At 43.5% G+C, this 22361-nt stretch overlaps 1 pseudogene; it reads right to left on the bottom strand.

The window, feature by feature from the left end:
• Positions 1–3776: 3776 nt before the first annotated feature.
• LOC124623357 lies at positions 3777–3894 on the bottom strand (annotated as a pseudogene).
• Between the last annotated feature and the right edge of the window lie 18467 nt (positions 3895–22361).

The following is a 22361-nucleotide window of genomic DNA, read 5'->3' as shown; positions in this document are numbered from 1 at the left end:
ATCAAAATCATAAAATATATAATTATAGAAATAAATATATATAATTATCCCGTGATAAGTAGTCCCACACATCCCCATATACACTTATACCGTGATACCAACTGATGACGAGCAGAGATGCAAATACGACCACCCCTGATTTTTCTGATTTTGGCTTGGAGCATGTGGTACCCATACACGATTTTTGAGCTATCCCCCTTGCACTGACGTCGATCGTTGTGGATAAAGGGTTTAAATGAACTTCATAGAACCTTGGAGGTCATCCTGAAAGTGTAGCGTCACGAATGTCAAAACGATCCTCCTTAAAACACAAAAACCATTTTTTTACCATGCCCTGAACAAACGCTATAAACTGTGTAAATGACTGTATGAGAGCTGCCTCCGCTGCTGTCAAACCTCTACTGAATTCAAACAGGGGCATATGTCGTAAATGTCCCGATTTCTGCAGTTGGCAGTCCATTTTCTAGAATCCCCAGCTTTACTCACTATCTCCAAATGACAAAATGTAAGCTCAAATAGCAACAGTGAACTACAAATAAAAAATGACGAATAACAACATGCAAAACAAAAACGCTAAGAACTTATCCACTAACATAATAAAAAATAACAGTGATAATAATAGTAATCAAATAATGTCATAAACTTAGCAGAATCTTAGGTAAGTATGACAGATTCATTCATTACCCAATGCAGATTGTTTACCCAAAAGGTTAACTTTTTTCCCTATTTCTGAGTCTGTAAGTTAACTGAGCGTCAAAGCTGAGTGCGAAAAGTACGAATTCCGACAACGGAGCTGAGAAACTGAATACCAGAATTGGAAGCTTTTTATAAAAAAAAAAATTGAGGCAGCTAAAAAAGGATACTGTACCTAAGCGAAAAGGAACAACATTTTTTAGAAAACATGAAGACGTAGCACACGCTAATCCTTTAAAGATTATTACTATTGAGGAAACGGGCCACTCTTCGTGCATCAGTGCTTGAAAAGCGGACCATTGTTCTCGCACGGAATCCATCACCAGTTATTTGAGAAAGAGACATTCTGAACGAGCAAATTTAGCCATGAACAGGTAGAGACCAGAGCGAAAGCAAATTCAACAATTTCCTAAATTATGTACTTATGTACTTCTACTATAAACTTCATTACGCATTAAATGCTGATTTTTTTTATATTCCTGTAGTTTGACTTACTATGGGCAAGAAGAGGCAAAAGTTTGATGTGAAAATCTTAGTGAAAGGCATAGTTTTATAATTAACTGCAATCCCTTTCGATGAACGGCCATCAACTGTTGTATCTTTTCTGCTCTAGAGGTTATCTATCATGCAAGGTGGATGACAGAAACTATTGTTTTCTGAAATTTTTTTTGTGTTCGTGATAAATCTGTATTATGTCCACAAGAAGAGAATGCAATTTTTGTTTTGTATTTCATTCTGTATACGAACCTCTTCTGAAACCTCTCTGTCCTTTATGAAAACAAAGCGCCATATTTGCATTTCAGTATTCTTTAAGAACTATATTAATCTATGATGGTCGATTGTGATATCTCTCATAAGGCTTTACAAAAACTCAAAAATTACTTGTGGTATTTATTTGCTGTTCTGCAACTGTGGGCAAAATTTGAGCCTACGTAGTTTCCTAAATAAAAATGAGAGTAGTCAATCCATTAAATCATGAAACACAACCATCAGATCAAAATATTAAAAGCATTCCGGAAGAAAGACAACTTATTTAAGACACATTTCATCAACACTCGGCATACAATTATTAAACAGAGAGTTGTAAATGATCAGACTGAGAGTCATGTCAAGATAATGGGGGAATACAATAAATTATTTACGAAAAACTAGAAATAGAAGCAATATGTGCTGAACATTTTATCTGACTATCGACGTTACTCCGCAGTGCATGGAAAGAGACTTTAATAAAGAATAACAACTTTTACACTGCATCGCCAAAGAACCTGGTATAGGCATGCGTATTCAAATACAGAGATACGAAAACAGGCAGAATACAGCGCATCGGTCGGCAACGCCTACATAAGACAACAAGTGCCTGACACAGTTGTTAGACCGGTTGATGCTGCAACAATGGCAGGTTATCAAGATAGTTATAGTCGGCGCACGACCGATGGGACACGGCATCTCCGAGGTAGCGATGAAGTGGCGATTTTCCCGTACGACCATTTCACGAGTGTAACGTGAATATCAGGAATCCGATAAAACACGAAATCTGCGACATTGCTGTGGCCGGAAGATCCTTCAAGAATGGGACCAACGACGACCGAAGATGATGATGTTTGGTTCGTCGGGCGCTCACCTGCGCCTTTATCAGCGCCTGTACAAATTCCCAATCTTTACTCAATCCATCTTGCCACATTCATGAATGATGGTGAAATGACGAGGATAACAGAAACACGTAGTCCTCGGTCGGAGAAAATCCCCATCCCGGCCGGGAATGGAACCCGGGGCCACGGGACCCAGAGGCAGCAACGCCATCCTCTAGACCACGAGCTGCGGACGACGGCTGAAGAGAATCGTTCTGCGTGACGGAAGTACAACCCTTCCGCAAATTTCTGCAGATTTTAATACAGAACGATCAAGAATTGTCAGTGTAGGAACCATTCAACGAAACATCATCAATATGGCCTTTCGGAGCTCAAGGTCCGGTCGATCCAAAGCTTTACGCCACACCTGGGTCCGTCAGCAACGCCACTGGACTGTTCATGACGAAAGATATTGCCTGGACGAACGAATCTCGTTTCAAACTGTATCGAGGAATGGATGTTCACGGGTATGGAGACGACCTCATGAATCCATGGACCCTGCATGTCGGCAGAGGACTGTTCAAGCTGGTGGAGGCACTGTATTGGTGTGGGGCGTGTGCAGCTGGAATGATGTATGACTCCTGATACGTCTAGATACGATTCTGACAGGTGACTCGTACGTAAGAATCCTGATAACCTGCATCCATTCATGTGTATAGTGCATTCCGACGGACTTGGGCAATTGCAGCATGACAATGCGACACCCCAGACGTCCAGAGTTTCTACAGAGTGGTTCCAGGACACTCTTCTGATTTTAAACACTTGCACTGGCCACTGAAATCCCAGACATGAACATTATTGAGCATATCTGGGAAGCTTTGCATCGTGCTGTTCAGAAGACATCTCCACCCTCTCGTACTGTCGGATTTGTGGACAGCCCTCCAGGATTCATGGTGTCAGTTCCCTCCAGCACTACTTCAGACATTAGTCGAGTCCATGCCACGTCGTGTTGCGGCAATTCTGCGTGCTCGCGGTTTTCTACACGATATTGGCTCTTCAGTGTAAAAACCAATGTTATTTTATCGTTATATTGGCCTCGCAAGTGCTTAGTAGCTATATAGACTGTGGTACTGATGTTAACACAGCCATGTTAATGGTTTTAAAATAATAACGTTATTGGTTCATAATTAATTTTGCACAGTATTGTTTGAGATAGAATGTAATTACTCGTATGATTCTTACGTGATTTTTCGTTTTTTGACATTAGGGGCCTTCTGGCGCTACGTCTCCTTTTCCTACTGACTCTCGTACTAACACTCCGTCTTCAGGCCACAAGTGGCCCATCGGGACCATCCGACCGCCGTGTCATCCTCAGTTGAGGATGCGGATAGGAGGGGTGTGTGGTCAGCACACCGCTCTCGCGATCGTTACGATGGTTTTCTGTGACCGGAGCAGCTACTATTCGGTCGAGTATCTCCTCAATTGGCATCACAGGGCTGAGTGCACCCCGAAAAATGGCAACAGTGCAGGGCAGCCCGGATGGTCACCCATCCAAGTGCTGGCCACGCCCGACAGCGCTTAACTTCGGCGATCTGACGGGAAACGGTGTATCCACTGCGGCAAGGCCGTTGCCCAAATTAGGCTATAGGACAGAGATAAAAACCGATTTGAACAGTAATACCAGAACGACAAAACAATAAAACAAAACAGGTGAGCGCGTGGGGAGGCGCTGTACTTGGACAGAGTTCCTCGCGCACGCGCGCTCACAGCCAGATGCCGCCGTTGGCAGTGTCTGCCGCTACGACTGCGGCACCACGGGCTGGCGCTGTATCTTCGCAGGGTGGCGACGGCGCGGTGGGGTGGGGCGGGATGGAGGCACGCTTCCTGCCGCAGCTATCTCAGGCCACTCTGCTAGCTCCGTGCCTGTGAACTCGGCGACGGCTCCGGCGCTGACAGACCAGCAACACCCAGGGGCAGCTCCGTAAAGCCGAGCACCAGTAGGAGTAATAAGGCCGTCCAGGCAATGAATCAGGGACGAGCCTTTAAAAGATTCTTAATACTCCATTGATACGTACAGTATTCCCTACTCGTTATTTACAATATAGATCTCACTAATGCGACTTGTGAGCTAAGGAATACAGAGTGTAAAAAATTGCAGCTAAACAACCTGTGGCATTTATGCCTCATGTCGGCCTATATTTTATTAGATTTCGTCGTACAGTGTAGAAAGGCTTACTACGATGCTGTAAGTCAGCAAGCAGTTGGGACAGGCAGCAATCCCATCCCAAATAAACGACAGATGATCACGGAGCATGAGAATGACGGCATAAGTGGGAGGCACGTCGCACTGGAGAGTACTGGCAACGCGGTGATCCACACTGCCGGGCTTGGCGGCGAACACGTAACTTTGTTTGTTAATATTAACCGTTTCAATGTTTATACATAAATCTAACTGCACTGTCGACATTATCCACATTGTCAGCTTCCTAATCACGATTTCAAAAAGTCCAAAATCAAGCTCACCTTTCAATTAACATTTTGAAGAAACTTTCAGTGCCATTTACTCCTGATCTATGGTTTCAACAATTAATATCTTATCTTCTCATTTTCAAAAAATTTGTCGTTGTATTCCTTTTCCATTACGACTCCGCCACACACGCCATATTGACATGCCAGTGGGTAGTATATAGCACATTCCTCATAGACAAAAACAGTACACTTAAAAAGCACCTTGTGTTCAAAAAATGGTTCAAATGGCTCTGAGCACTATGGGACTTAACATCTGTGGTCATCAGTCCCCTAGAACTTTGAACTACTTAAACCTAACTAACCTAAGGACATCACACACAGCCATGCCCGAGGCAGGATTCGAACCTGCGACCGTAGCAGTCGCGCGGTTCCGGACTGAGCGCCTAGAACCGCTAGACCACCGCGGCCGGCAGCACCTTGTGTAACTAGGGATGTTCAGCGATACTTTTTAGATGTTGTGCGTAACAGTACATATCTACTTTTACGTGACGAGCCGCGCGGGGTAGCCGCGCGATTTGAGGTGCCTTGTTACGGTCCACGAGGCTCCCTCCCGTCGCAGGTTCGACTCCTCCCTCGGGAATGGGTGTATGAGTTGTCCTTAGTGTAATTTAGTTTAAGTTAAGTTAAGTAGTGCGTAACCATAGGGACCGATGACCTCAGCAGTTTGGTCCCATAAGACCTTACGACAAATTTCCAAAATTTACATGACGAATTAAATACATCATGAATCCATATCCTTTGAACTACAGAGTTCAACTGACTAACTCTGTCTTCAAAGACTCTGACTTGAGTCAGTCAGCTGAACTCCGTACTTCGAAGGATATCAGTCTATGATGTATTTAACGCGTCATGTAAGCAGGTAGACATATGCACTGTTACGCAAACATCAGTGGAATGTTATGTGTACGGGCATCCCTAGTGACGCAAGGCGCTTTTTACGTGTATTGGTCTTATTTTTAACAAACCTTCGTGGAAAATGCTACATACTGTTACGGCGTAACGTCAAGCGCCTGCACGCCAGTCGAGAACGATAGAGAAGAGATGGCTGTGAGAAGACGACAGCCAATCGCTCGCTGACCAAACCTCCCTCCAGGACGACAACGCGACAGCAGCCGTCCCTATGGTGAAAGGACTTTAGCGCCGCGACCGACAGGTGACGGCCCCAGATGAATGGCAGCTTCAAGATAGGGCATCTCTCCATTTTCATTCGGTGTTTATTGTCTCAGCGGTTTTTTCGGACCCGACTTGGGGCCACACTCTCTGATCGATTTGAGCAGGAGAATGGCGTCCCTCAGGGTAGTGTTTTAAGCGTTACCCTCTTTGCCATAGCCATCAACAGTATGACATCTACGGTAAGGAGTCCTGTACAGTGCTCCTTATTTGTGGACGATTTCGCTGTTTTCTGCTCCTCCTCCAGTGTTGCAACGGCGAGTCGTCAGCTGCAACTTACAGTGCGGCGGCTAGAGGAGTGGGCTGCAAAGGCGGGTTTTCGGTTTTCTGCTGATAAGTGTGTGTGTGTTCTCGTCGTTTTTTTAGTTTGCTTGCCTTGAAGATGGAGGACACCATCCTACATTTTAGAGACACAGTGCGGTTTCTCGGCCTCATTTTTTACTCCAGATTGTCGTGGTTGCCACACCTGCGACACTTACAAGCCCGAACCCAGAAGGCGCTGAACATCCTCAAGTGCTTTAGCCACAGATCTTGGGGAGCGAACAGGGCGCGTCTCCTCCACTCTCATCGGGCTTTTGTGCGCTCGCGGCTGCACTACGGATTCACGGTGTATGAGTCAGCGAGGCCCTCTTCTTTTCGAATCATTGATGCTGTCCACCATGAGGGAATTCGGCTCGCCACAGGCGCTTATCGGACCAGTCCCATACCCAGCCTCTGTGCTGAGGCGGGGAACCGCCACTTACCTTCCGGCGCCAGCTGCTCATGGTGAGCCAAGCATGTTAAGTTCCTCGCAGTTCCAGCTTCATCAGCACACGATACTGTTGTTCGTCCACATCTGGAGCGTCTTTTTCCTAACCGTCCACAAGCCACGATGCAATTTGGGATCCGTGTGCAGCATGTGTTGGAGTCACTCGGTGTGGCGCCAGTGCGACCCCAAGTCCAGGGTTTTAACCGTCTGCCACCCTGTGTACTGGAGCGGCCCAAAGTGATTTTACATTTGGTGCGGTACACGAGAGATAGCACTCCTGCCTACGATTTTCATGCGGCCTTTTCTGCAGTTTTACCTGAGCACCACGACCATGCAGCTGTTTTTGCAGATGGGTCTAAGCAGGGTGATTCCGTTGGTTGCTCTGTCGTCTTCCCGGATCGTGTTCTCAAAGTGAGACTACCTCCCGAATTTACTATCTTTGACGCAGAGTTATAAGCAATCTTGCGGGCACTGGAGCAAATGAGACATTCTCCCAGTGTTAGATTTCTCGTCTGTTCAGATTCTTTGAGCGCCCTTTACTCTCTCCTGCTTTTTTAACCAGCAGATAAAGTAACCCAGACTGTCCAGGACGCCCTCTTCCAACTACAGCGACTGGGGAAGGAGGTGTCTTTCTGCTGGGTACCAGGGCACTTGGGAATTCTGGGGAATGAAAGGGCTGATCGGGCAGCCAAGGAGACGTGTCTTGACCTTCAGGTCTTTCAGTGCGCTATCCCTCTCCATGCCCTCACCTCGCTGTTGTGGTATAAAGTCCTGTGTCGCTGGGAACATGAGTGGCCAGAAGTGACCGACAACAAGCTCCGTGTCGTCAGGCCCACAACTCGGCCGTCGTGCACTTCCTTCCAGCCACGCCGAAGGTACGAGGTCCTCCTAACTCGTCTTCGCATCGGCCACAGCCCTATGAAGCATGGATTTTTACTCTGGCGAGAGGACCCTCCGATCTGTGGTGCTTGTGGCGTGCCAAGACCACGGTGCACCACGTTTTATTGGACTGCATTTTATTTGCTGACCAGGTGACTGCAGCGGATTTGCCGGCGGATCTGCAGTCTATTTTATGCAATGATCAACGAATGTGGTTCGCGCTTTGAAGTTTTGCGAATTGTCCCACGTTTTTAACAAGATTTTGGAGAGATGTTTTAATGTGTCAACAGGGTGGCTGGCTCACCCAAGTTTTTTGCAAGTGGTCAGCCAGTCACATTTCCCTGTGCTGTTCTTTTAGCTCTTCTGTTTTTTGTTTTCCCTCTGTTTTAATTTCTTGATTAGCTGTCTTGCCTCCTCTTTGGTTCTAGTGCGTGTGAGAGTGCCTGTGCGATAGAGTAATTGTGTGGTCATTTCGTGCGCATGTGTGTACTACAGTTTTCGTTCTTATCCCCATTCGTTTATTTTAATCATTGTTAGGGCGCTGATAACCTCGCCTTTGGGCGCCCATAAGATCCCAAACCACACACGCACACACACACACACACACACACACACACACACACACACACACAAGATCGGACACTTGTATAGCAGCGCCAACGCTAGATCACTTTGCTTGTACTCTCTACGTAACACAGACTTGGAATTGTTTATACTGATATTGATTATTTCGTATGTCACCCTTTGCTTGCGACACATCTGTGTAATGGCAAAAGTTAAGTACTGTAATTTTATTTTTGTAATAAAACTCATTAACACGATTTATTCGAATGTTTGTCTAGCGAACCGAGTATGCAGGCTTCCTAGACACCACACATTGTATTCACTATAAAGCCAACATGGCGTGCGTGATAGAGTCGTAATGCAAAAGGACATATAACAACAACTTTTTTTGAAGATCACAAGATAACAGCTGCTCAAACCGATCATCAGAAACAAGTCGAATTGAATGCGATCTCAGCTATCAAAAGTTTCTTCAAAGCAAATGCATTTCACTCCTTCCGCTCTCTAATTATGAGATATTTCAATTAGAATTTCATTTAATAGTGTCAGTCATTGGCTGAATACACCGACGAATCAGAAACGTGCCCCGTGCAAGTAGGAGCGAGAAGCTGAAACCAGCTCGCTAGGCAGTTCGTAATCAGTGGTCATGCAGACAGTATGAGTGCTTTACAAATTCTGGTATCATGCATTCAAAAGTGATTTAGTAATTAATAGCGCCCTGGAGAACGTATATATGCGACTTCGAGGCTTCGAGCTGTCATGCAACTCTTGTCGAAATCCACAAATATTATAAAAATAGGTGTATGTTGCACCTCTCCTCCTAAGTCATTGGGCCTATTTCAACCAAACTTGGTACACGTATCCCTTACTGATGAACAACAATCGCTGTAGGTGCAAGCACCACCTAGCTATCATAGTTCAGGAGATGTAACGTCGTAAACAATGAGATGCGTGAATGACAGCCGCATCATGCGTGACCTTTAAATTCGTTACTTCTGTGCCACTATCTCTGTTCGCAACACACTTCGCCCACAGTATCCGCATATGCCGCTGAATGTATCTACACAGTCATTGTGCATCATATAGTTTAAGAGGTGTGATGCCATAAACACTGAGATGCGTGAAAAACTGTCGCATCATGCATGAAGTTTTAATATAATTTGTTCTTTACTACTAAGACATTCCTACAGTCGAACCAATTCAAGTAATGCCCTGGCACCTGTTAGCACTTTTGACAGCTTTCACCTGTGGAGCGTGAACGGCTGTAGGCGAGCACAATTGCCGTCTATAAGACTATGAAGAAGCGTTGCCATAGAGACGTTTTTACAAAATCGCGTTGTAGACACTGGAAGTAGTTGCACCCAACGTACAGAAACTGTCAGGGATAATACACTAGAAACAAAGTTCGATTTTTCTAATAGAAAATTTTCAAAATGAATTTCCAAGCAATGCTGGATTTGTCCGCTAGTAATTTTATGAGCTATAAATGGTGCTCGGTAGGTAAAAATTAGAATCCGCGAAATTAGTTTCAGGTATTATCTTTTATTACAGACAAGGCAGCATCCTACTGTTTCGAGACTTTCATTAAAGTAGCGTCGAAACTTTCCCACTTGCCACTTCATCATTAATAGTCGCTTTTACGCACGTTTGGAGACTCGACCAGCAGAGAAGAAGACCAATGCAATATCGAGTCAACTTTACAAGACACGAGGTAAGAAAACCTCTTAAAGGAGGATTAGAGAACGCGCAGGTCTGCTGGATAGTCTCGTTACAAGTTTTTCAACGTAGCCCTCCAACACGCGACAGTTCGCGAGGAACAAAAAAATGGTTCAGCTGGCTCCGAGGACTAAGGGACTTAACATCTACCGAGCGAGGTGGCGCAGTGGTTAGCACACTGGACTCGCATTCGGGAGGACGACGGCTCAATCCCGTCTCCAACCATCCTGATTTAGGTTTTCCGTGATTTCCCTAAATCGTTTCAGGCAAATGCCGGGATGGTTCCTTTGAAAGGGCACGGCCAATTTCCTTCCCAATCCTTCCCTAACCCGAGCTTGCGCTCCGTCTCTAATGACCTCGTTGTCGACGGGACGTTAAACACTAACCACCACCACCACCACCACTTAACATCTGACGTCATCAGTCGCCTAGAACTCAGAACGACTTAAACCTAACTAACCTAAGGACATCACACACATCCATGCCCGAGGCAGGATTCGAACCTGCGACCGAAGCGGTCTCGCGGTTCCAGACTGAAGCGCCTAGAACCGCACGGCCACACCGGCCGGCTCGCGAGGAACAACTTGCGCTGTTATCATGTCCGTTGCAGTAATGTGTCATCGTAGGACCATGGCTTATCTCACCCTAATTAATTAATTTTTTAGGTAGTGGGGCAAAAATAAGAGGAGCTGCTGCAAACCTTACCAACAGATTTTTCTTATGGATAACACAGGAGCAAAGGCAGCGGAAACGGCTCGAAAAATTGGTGCCTGTTGATGAAGAACGCCTAGTAATTAATTTGGCACTAAATAAAGTGTAGAGGACGCGGCTGATCAGATGCTCAAGCGAGAAAGATGCGAAAAAAGCGCTAGCTAGCCAGTCCAAGCCACAAGTTTCCGTATAATTTATCATCATTTATTAATCTACAGGAATGAAAGTCCGAAGTGCTAAATGTATTAGTATACGTTGTTTAAAAGCCACAGGCTGGATGGAAAAGACCAAGCCTGGTTTGGTAACTGTAAACCTCTTGCAGTAGCTGCCCGAGGTAAGGGAGCTGCCTACCTAATGAAACATAACAGGATGCAGCCCTGAATGGCGCTCGAACGTTCAGTGCGCGGAAAATTCCGTGCAAATCAGAATTGACCATTTTCTAAGTTTAAACGACCGACAGAGAACTAAGTCGGGCATCGACCACAACACCCTGACCCACAGCGAAGGCGATTTTATATCCTCCACAACAGGTGACTTCAGGAACAGACCTGGATGCAAACGTGTTTCAGTAGCACACACAGGAACTGTCTTTGGTTAGCGAGAAGTGGATCAGGAAAATTGTATTAGTTTTTGAACATCTTATGCATACTTGTAACTAGTGCAGTGATGTTTCCTAAATTTAGAACTGTAGATATAAGATCCTTTATCTTATTGCGATTACAGGTTAATCTACCACTACTAGTAGATCACTTGTGCCGGCATAATAAATTACTCATTAAAAAAGTGCATTTCAGTTGTAATAGCAGACTCAATCCCAGACTTGTTCATGTTGACTGATGAGATGTCCAGACAAAGTGTGGTGGCTACCTGTTAATGTTACCTTGTATTAATATGCTAAGTTCTGCAGATTATCCTACTGTCGAAGCGTTGCAGAAAACAGAGACTCAAAAGGAGATGCAGGAAATCTGAGGAGAAATATGTGAGGTGGCATACCAGGAGCTGACAATAATTATCGTACAAATACAAAAACGCAGATAAGAAGCCGCGAGTTACGCAGTACGATGTGGATAATTTCAAAAACTTAGGTCTGTCCTTTTAAAGTTTTCAGGACGCTGCACACATTTCATAGAGATCTGAACATTTTACTCGAGTATAATAACTCGTGTCAGCTGGGCTTAGGATTACCAGATGCAATCCACTACGAACCCTGTCCTTACCTAAAAGTAAAAGATGAATTTTTACGTCCAATCGACAGCAAGACTTACATCGCAAAACACTTTCGAGATGGCTGTCTTGGCTCCTCATTTCCACAGGTTGAGACACTGTGCGTAAGGCACTTGGAAAAAGTGTGCCCCAACTTTGGGCGAGACAGCGATGTCACCATACTCTGTCACATTGTCGGCCACTCAAGCTGCGATCATCTTCACGACGAGTGTGAGTTGAGACTAGGCGAAATTACTTTAGTTTGGCCATAACTGTTGGTTCTTTGAGTACTGTGGGAGATGGTTCATTTTTAGCTACAACAGATGAAATATTAATTCACTTTACTGCGTAAATGAACGAAATATTTACTTAACATTGACACATTTCTTTGCCACAGCAGTACTTGATAATGTGCAGTTGTCAATGACAACTACAGCATCAGCTGATACAAACAATCACAAACTGTTCTCTTGAAGTACGATGCTTGCAGCGAGCCCGCGCTAATGCCTGTATGGCATCACGATCTCTGTACAATACCGCACTGTATAGTTGAAGAAGAAAACACAACGACTATAACTCTGGTGAACCAGCGTTGCGACCACCTTATGAAAACTGTGGAACCCAGTAAATATACCACAGAAGCTTCATCCTTATGTGTTGTGGCGTAACAAGCTAGTTACGCCACACTGAGAAGGGAGCCGAAAGGCACGCGTACACACACGCCGACTGGCGTCAAGTCTGGAACAGGATACGTTATGACTGCTATCAAGAAAATACGTAGCTTTGGAATATACTTAACTTTATTCTTTGTTGGTTTACAACGTTCTTCTTGAGACATTTATACGATAACTCTCAAACTAGGTAAGGCTAATGGCGCCTTGCTAGGTCGTAGCCATGGACTTAGCAGAAGGCTATTCTAACTGTCTCTCGGCAAATGAGAGGAAGGCTTAGTCCGTATTGTCGCTAGCAATGTCGTCCGTACAACTGGGGCGAGTGCTCGTCCGTATCTCGAGACCTGCCTTGTGGTGGCGCTCGGTCTGCGATCACACAGTGGCGACACGCGGGTCCGACATGTACTAAATGGACCGCGGCCGATTTAAGCTACCACCTAGCAAGTGTGGGGTCTGGCGGTGACACCACATTATGACTATGTAAGATTGTCAGATAATGTAGAAACTGCGATACGATCCATAGGATTTAATCAGTGACATTCAGAATATGCACCATATGACGCAAACAACATTGCATCTACACTGAATCGCCAATGGAACTGGTATATGCATGCGTAATCAAATACAGAGATATGTAAATAGGCAGAATACGGCGCTGCGGCCGGTAACGTCTATATAAGACAACAAGACCGGTTACTGCTACTACAATGTCAGGTTATAAAGACAGTTACAGTCGGCGTACGGCCGATGGGACACGGCATCTCCGAGGTAGCGATGAAGCGGTGATTTTCCCGTACGACCATTTCACGAGTGTAACGTGAATATCATGAATACGGTGAAACATCAAATCGCCGACAGCGCTGCGGCCGGAAAAATATCCTGCAAGAACGGGACCAACGACGACTGGAGAGAATCATTCAACGTGATAGAAGTGCAACTCTTCCGTAAATTGCTGCAGATTTCAGTGCTGGCCCATCAACAGGTGTCTGTGCGCGAACCATTAAACGAAACGTCATCGATATGGGCTTTTAGAGCCGATGGTCCGTTCGTGTACCCTTGATGTCTGCACGACACAAGGATTTACTTCTCGCCGGGGTCCGTCAACATCGACATTGGATTGTTGATGACTAGAAACATGTTGCCTGGTCGGACGAGTCAGGTTTCAAATTGAATCGAGCGGATGGACGTGTACGGGTGTGGAGACAACCCCACGAATCCATGGACCCTCCATGTCAACAGGGGACTGTTCAAGATGATGGAGGCTCTGTAATGAAGTGGAGAGATTGCAGTTGGAGTGATATAATACGTCTAGATACGACTCTGACACGTGGCGCGTACGTAAGCGTCCTGTCTGATCACGTGCATCCATTCATGTCCATTGTGCATTCCGACGGACTTGGGCAATTCCAGCAGCACAATGCGACACCTCACACGTCCAAAATCGCTACAGAGTGGATCCAGGAACACTCTTTTTATTAATGTCTGAACTATTCGTCAACTTACCCTACAGGGAGGGTAAGATGACTTTGGAGTATGAGTAAAATGACGAAATGAACATTTTATTTAGAAAACAAAGACATGTTATTGATGGTTACCTGTTTATCACTAAAGTTACAAGTTTAAATTCTCCCGTAATTTCCCCGAAGTTTGTGCATGTACACTGAGCATGAGTCCACTCTTGGCATCGAGAACATTGATACCACACTTCTGTCTTCCCAAACTCACCACAAAGGATTCAGTCTCTTTCATCGACATAATCGGAATCAGTGTCGGCACACTCAATTCTGATGGATTAGTATAAGGATGAATCGCAGAAGTCTATTTTAGAAATCTTTCTTTGTCTCATTCCAAAACCTCCACTGAATGCAAGTTTACGTTTAGGGCCTTTGTTCTGTGCCTTTGCATTCGCATTCTCTTTTAATTTTTTAACTCTCTGCATTTTTCTTCCTTGTTTCTTCTTCTCATTGTCCTCTTTTTCTTTGTCTCTTTTCTTCCAGAGCTGTTTTCAAGGAGTTATTACTAATGTGTAGAAGTGGCAACTTTTTCTTTCGTTTTCTTGGATCTCCTTTAAGTGCAGCTTGTGGTAAGGGAGGCAGATATGGAGTTAGAGGTAGGTGAGGGCACTAATAATGCACCAAGTTCAGCATGGAGTAATGGAGCTAAAATAGTATGTTCAAGCTTGGATGAAGGCCCTGGTAGAGGCCCTTCTTGGGGTAACGGTGGTACAATAGAGATAGTTGTGGTGTTAAATGAAGACCCTGGTAATGCGTCAAATCCTGCATTTGGGTTTGCTGATATCCCAGGTAGAGCATCTGTTTCGGACAGAATTTAATTGATGGCATTGTCTTTGGTTAGTGATGGTGCCAAGTTTTCATCACTAAACGCCTGTGAATTTACTAGCTCAGCTCCTGTTTCTGTAAAGCTCTTGATCGCATTCTTTATTCAGCTTTGCTAAAGATTTTGTTGAACAATCTGACAATCTTTCAATGATCTATGTTATTAGCAGTTGTTTAGCATGCTAGTCAATACAAGCTTTACAACAGGAATCTTCAGAGATCCGAAAAATGACACATATGTGGCTTGTGTGCAGTGGGAAACGACAAAGTGCTATGAAGTTATCTCTGCAGAAAGTAACGGCTTTAAAAATGAGATGTGAAGTATGATTATCCGCAAACCTAAGGATTGGGTTTCTTCCTGATGGTGTTAGATGTTCAATTAAATGCTCCAGCCATTTTACAAATCTCTCAACATTCATCCAGCCAGACTCATAGCTACCTCCAACTGATATGGGTGATGTACCATCAAGATATGCTAACGGCATTCTAACCCGCGGATAAATAAAAAATGGAGGTATGATCTGACCTGTGGCGCTACGCAACAAACAGGTTGGCATTTATGCTTCTTTTGCCAGTAGGGCTCTGTTGTTGGTGGTGCCTTTGTGGGAACAGCTGAGCATCCTGTCTCACCAAACAGTACTCCAAAAAACCGATAACCTGTAGAAAAAATTTAATGTGAACGAATTCACTTACATCATTGTCTTCAATAAAAAATTGAAATCCTTAATTCGGTAGGTTATATTTCCAATAAGACACTAAAACACTGTATCCCTTTTATGGGCAGAAATACAGGGTGGTCCATTGATCATGACCGGGCCAGATATCTCACGAAATAAGCATCAAACGAAAAAACTACAAAGAACGAAACTTGTTTAGCTTGAAGGGGGAAACCAGATAGGTCAAACGGATATCAACTGCGTTTTTTTAAATAGGAACCCCCATTTTTTATTGCATATTCGTGTAGTACGTAAAGAAATATGAATGTTTTAGTTGGACCACTTTTTTCGCTTTGTGATAGATGGCGCTGTAATAGTCACAAACGTACAAGTACGTGGTATCACGTAACATTCCGCCAGTGCGGACGGTATTTGCTTCGTGATACATTACCCGTGTTAAAATAGACCGTTTACCAATTGCGGAAAAGGTCGATATCGTGTTGATGTATGGCTATTGTGATCAAAATGCCCAACGGGCGTGTGTTATGTTTGCTGCTCGGTGTCCTAGACGACATCATCCAAGTGTCCGGACCGTTCGCCGGATAGTTACGTTATTTTAGAAAACAGGAAGTGTTCAGCCACATGTGAAACGTCAACCACGACCTGAAACAAATGATGATGCCCAAGTAGGTGTTTTAGCTGCTGTCGCGGCTAATCCGCACATCAGTAACAGACAAATTGAGCGAGAAACGGGAATCTCAAAAACGTCGGTGTTGAGAATGCTACGTCAACATCGATTAAACCCGTATCATATTTCTATGTACCAGGAATTGCGTGGCGACGACTTTGAACGTCGTGTACAGTCCTGCCACTGGGCACAAGCGAAACTACGGGACGATGACAGATTTTTTGCACGCGTTCTATTTAGCGACGAAGCGTCATTCAGCAACAGTGGTAACGTAAACCGGCATAATATGCACTATTGGACAACGGAAAGTCCACAATGGCTGCAAGAAGTGAAACATCAGCGACCTTGGCAGGTTAATGTATGGTGCGGCATTATGGAAGGGAGGATAATTGGCCCCCATTTTATCGGTGGCAGTCTAAATGGTGCAATGTATGCTGATTTCCTACGTAATGTTCTACCGATGTTACTACAAGATGTTTCACTGCATGACAGAATGGCGATGTATTTCCAACATGATGGGTGTCCGGTACATAGCTCGCGTGCGGTTGAAGCGGTATTGAATAGCATATTTCATGACAGGTGGATTGGTCATCGAAGCACCATACCATGGCCCGCACGTTCACCGTATCTGACGTCCCTGGATTTCCTTCTGTGGGGAAAGTTGAAGGATATTTGCTATCGTGATCCACGGACAACGCCTGACAACATCCGTCAGCGCATTGTCAATGCATGTGCGAACATTACGGAAGGCGAACTACTCGCTGTTGAGAGGAATGTTGTTACACGTATTACCAAATGCATTGAGGTTGACGGACATCATTTTGAGCATTTATTGCATTAATGTGGTGTTTACAGGTAATCACGCTGTAACAGCATGCGTTCTCAGAAATGATAAGTTCACAAAGGTACATGTATCACATTATAACAACCGAAATAAAATGTTCAAACGTACCTACGTTCTGTATTTTAATTTTAAAAACCTACCTGTTACCAACTGTTCGTCTAAAATTGTGAGCCCTATGTTTGTGACTATTAGAGCGCCATCTATCACAAAGCGAAAACAGTGGTCCAACTAAAACATTCATATCTCTTTACGCACTACACGAATATGTTATAAAAATACGGATTCCCATAAAAAAAAACGCAGTTGATATCTGTTTGACCTATGGCAGCGCCATCTAGCGAGCCATCTGGTTTCCCCCTTCAAGCTAGACAAGTTTCGTCCTTTGTAGTTTTTTCGTTTGACGCTTATTTCGTGACATATTTGGCCCGGTCACGATCAATGGACCACCCTATATATATCAGACCAGTAACTAAAGGTCTGTACCTTTCCTCTCATAAATTGTCAAAATGTTCGAAAGTTGATACCATCAAGGATTGTCACCCATTTGTCCAATAATAGAACACCTAGAAAATCACATTTCGGATTTTAAATTTTTGAAGACTGTGTTCATCCGAGTACCAGGTTTAACTGCCTCTTTAAAAAAAATAGGATGCAAAATGCTGTATTGAGTAGTCAAGTAATTTGCAGTGTAGCACAGTATCTTCTGTAGCAGTACAGGTTTCAATGCATTTAAAGTGTTCATTCCTTGTCCCATCGCTGCATGTGCTTTGTTTTAAGAAATATTTCTCAGAAGGCAGAGTCCTTTTTGTAGATGACACAATAGTTTTGAGTAACGAAGCATCAACAGAGAGCCACGTAAATTATGTTGCTGTGAAACCTTACTGCTTTTACTCAAATGTGTTACCTTTACTTGTGAAATAGACACAGCTGACCCAAAGCTGAGTTCTAAAAATCGCACTATATTTTAGTAAAATACTGTATCAACAAGAGAAAATAAACACATTAAACACAAGGATAACTCAAATGAGTACTTACCTACACATTTATGAATAACAAAAAATTAAAACGTAAATCCGAAATATTGCGACGATAGAGTCCATCATGATATGTCAATGTATTCGTACGATTTTAGTCACAGAAATGTACTCCTCTGATTACACTGTGAGAGTAAAATTTTGTAAGTGCATCATTTCTCCTTTTCCTCCATCGTATTCTGATTTAGGAGTGGGTTTCTTCTTCTTTTTTTAAAAAAATATGCTGACATGCTGAACTATGAAATATTTTTAGTTCATAACTGTAAATTGCAGTCTTCTGTTGACCTACGTTTTGTAATACATGCTTACTCCCAGTACATACTTTCTACAGTTCATATGTATATCATAACCTGCACTACAGTTACATTGAAGTTTATATTGAAACACAGGCATCAAATTACTCATGATAATTAAATTTGTGACTTAGTCCATAGTGTGCAGCGCCTTCTCAACTTAATATATAGCTACATGTTTTTGTTTGGAACACATATTACATTGTATTTTTCTTTTTTTCAGTTGAATATTTTCGTTTATTTTCTCCAATTCATAACGCCCATGAACCATGGACCTTGCCACCGGTGGGGAGGTTTGCGTGTCTCAGCGATACAGATAGCCGTAACGTAGGTGCAACCACAGCGGAAGGGTATCTGTTAAGAGGCCAGACAAACGTGTGGTTCCTGAAGAGGGGCAGCAGCCTTTTCAGCAGTTGCAGGGGCAACAGTCTGGATGATTGACTGATCTGGCCTTGTAACACTAACCAAAACGGCCTTGCTCTGCTGATACTGCGAACGGCTGAAAGCAAGGGGAAACTACAGCCGTAATTTTTCCCGAGGGCATGCAAGCTTTACTGTATGGTTAAATGATGATGGCGTCCTCTTAGGTAAAACATTCCGGAGGTAAAATAGTCCCCATTTGGGATCACCAGGTCTGGACTACTCAGGAGCACATCCTTCTCAAGAGAAAGAAAACAGGCATTCTACGGATCGGAGGGTGGAACGTCAGATCCCTTAATCGGGTAGGTAGGTTAGAAAATTTAAAAAGGGAAATGGATAGGTTAAAGTTAGATATAGTGGGAATTAGTGACGTTCCGTGGTACGAGGAACAAGACTACTGGTCAGGTGAATACAAGGTTATAAATGCTAATTCAAATAGGGGTAATGCGGGAGTAGGTTTAGTAATGAATAAAAAAAATAGGAGCGCGGGTAAGCTTCTACAAACAGCGTAGTGAACGCATTATTGTAGCCAAGATAGACACAAAGCCCACGCCTACCACAGTAGTACAAGTTTACATGCCAACTAGCTCTGCAGATGACGAAGAGATTGATGAAATGTATGATGAGATCAAAGAAATTATTCAGATAGTGAAGGGAGACGAAAATTTAATTGTCATGAGGGACTGAAATTCGATAGTAGGAAAAGGAAGAGAAGGAAAAGCTGTAGGCGAATATGGAACGGGGATAAGGAATGAAAGAGGAAGCCGCCGGGTGGAATTTTGCACAGAGCATAACTTAATCATAGCTAACACTTAGTTTAAAAACCATGAAAGAAGGTTGTATACATGGAAGAGGCCTGGAGACACTGGAAGGTTTCATATAGATTATATAATGGTAAGACAGAGATTTAGGAACCAGGTTTTAAATTATAAGATATTTCCAGGGGCAGATGTGGACTCTGACCACAATCTATTGGTTATGAACTATAGATTCAAACAAGAAACTGCAAAAATGTGGGAATTTAAGGAGATGGGATCTGGATAAACTGAAAGAACCAGAGGTTGTAGAGAGTTTCAGAGAGGGCATTAGGGAACGATTGGCAAGAACGGGGAAAAGAAACACAGTAGAAGAAAATGGGTAGCTTTGAAAGACAGAGGCAGCAGAGGATCAAGTAGGTAAAAAAACGAGGGCTAATAGAAATCCTTGGGTACAGAAGAGATATAGAACTAAATTGATGAAAGGGGAAAATATAAAAATGCAGTAAATGAAGTAGGTAAAAAGGAATACAAACGTCTCAAAAGAAGAGATCGACAGGAAGTGCAAAATGGCTAAACAGGGATGGTTAGAGGACAGATGTAGGGATGTAGAGGCATATATCTCTAGGGGTGTTGTATAGCTAGAGAAGGCCGAAATGCACGCGTTAAACTCAAGCAGGCTGGCGTGAGGTCTGAAACAGGATACGAAATGAATGCTATAAAGAAAAGTACGTAGCTGCTGGAATACTTAACTTTAATCCATCATTTGTATACATCGTTCTTGATGAGACATGCTTCATACGATAACTATCAATTGCTATGGCGCCTTGCTAGGTCGTAGCTATTGACTTAGCTGAAGGCTATTCTAACTATCTTCTCTGCAAATAAACGAGGCTTCGTCAGTGTTGCATCGCTAGCTAAGTCGTCCGTACAACTGGGGCGAATGTCAGGACGTCTCTCTAGACCTGCCGTGTGGTGGCGCTCGGTCTCCGATCACTGACAGTGGCGACACGCGGGTCCGACATGTACTAATGGACCGCGGCCGATTTAAAGCTACCACCTTGCAAGTGTGGTATCTGGCGGTGACACCACAAGGGGTAAGACAGATACTGCCTACAGGAAAATTAAAGATACCTTTGGAGAAAAGATAACCACCTGTATGGATATCAAGAGCTCAGATGGAGAACCAGTTCTGGGCAAAGAAGGCAAAGCAGAAAGGTGGAAGGAGTATATAGAGAGTCTATACAAGGGCGATGTACTTGAGGACGATATTATGGAAATGGAAGAGGACGTAGATGAAGATGAAATAGGATATATGATACTGCGTGAAGAATTTCACAGAGCACTGAAAGACCTAAGTCGAAACAATGGAGTATACAACATTCCATTAGAGCTACTGACAGTCTTGGGAGAGCCAGCGCTGACAAAACTCTACCATCTAGTGAGCAAGATGTATGAGACAAGTGAAATACCCTCCGACTTCAAGAAGAATATAATAATTCCAATCCCAAGAAAGCAGTTGTCGACAGGTATGAAAATTACCGGACTGTCAGTTTAATAAGTCAGGCTGCAAAATACCGACACGAATTCTTTACAGACGAATGGAAAAACCGGTAGAAGCCGACCTCGGAGAAGATCAGTCTGGATTCCGTAGAAATGTTGGAACACGTAAGGCAATACTGACCCTACGACTTATCTTAGAAGATAGATTAAGGAAAGGCAAACCTACGTTTCTAGCATTTGTAGACTTAGAGAAGGCTTTTGACAATGTTGATTTCAATACTCCCTTTCAAATTCTGAAGGTGGCAGGGATCAAATACAGGGAGCGAAAGGCTATTTACAATTTGTACAGAAACTAGATGGCAGTTATAAGAGTCGAGGGGTATGAAAGGGAAGCAGGGGTTGGGAAGGGAGTGAGACAGGGTTGTAGCCTCTCCCCGATGTTATTCAATCTGTATAATGAGCAAGCAGTAAAGGAAACAAAAGAAAAATTACGAGTAGGAATTAAAATACAGGGACAAGAAATAAAAACTTTGAGGTTTGCCGATGACATCGTAATTCTGTCAGAGACAGCAAAAGATCTGGAAGAGCGGTTGAACGGACTGAACACTGTCTTGAAAGGAGGATATAAGATGAACATCAACAAAAGCAAAAGGAGGATAGTGGAATTTAGTATCAGTAAATCAGGAGATGCTGAGGGAATTGGATTAGGAAATGAGATACTTAAAGTAGTAGACTTTTGCCGTTTGGGGGGCAAAATAACTGATTATGGTCGAAGTAGAGAGGATATAAAATGTAGAAGTGTCAGGAAGTCTTTTCTGAAAGTATTTGTATGGAGTGTAACAATGTATGGAAGTGAAACATGGACGATAACTAGTTTAGCCAAGAAGAGAATAGGAGTTTTCGAAATGTGTTGCTACAGAAGAATGCTGAAGATTAGATGGGTATATCACGTAACTAATGGGGAGGTACTGGATAGAATTCGGGAGGAGAATAATTTGTGGCACAACATGACTAGAAGAAGGGATCGCTTGGTAGGACATGTTCTGGGGCATCAAGGGATCACCAATTTAGTGCTGGAGAGTAGCGTAGAGGGTAAAAATCGTAGAGGGATACCAAGAGATGAATACATTGAGCAGATTCAGGAGGATGTAGGTTGCAACAGTTACTTGGAGATGAAGAAGTAGCATGGAGGGCTACATCAAATCAGTCTCAGGACTGAAGACCACAAGACATTGTAGAGTCTGAAATACATAGTTCACTTTATTCTCCCTGTATGTACTCAGTTTTTTATTCATGACTGAAAAAACATTTTCCACTAGCAGTATGTTGATACATTTTAACTTGTGGTTTATAATATTTTGTTTATCATAACTGACTGTC

Source organism: Schistocerca americana, chromosome 7 (genome assembly GCF_021461395.2).
Source record: "Schistocerca americana isolate TAMUIC-IGC-003095 chromosome 7, iqSchAmer2.1, whole genome shotgun sequence".
Classification (NCBI taxonomy): domain Eukaryota; kingdom Metazoa; phylum Arthropoda; class Insecta; order Orthoptera; family Acrididae; genus Schistocerca; species Schistocerca americana.
This window is presented reverse-complemented; position numbering and strand designations above follow the sequence as displayed.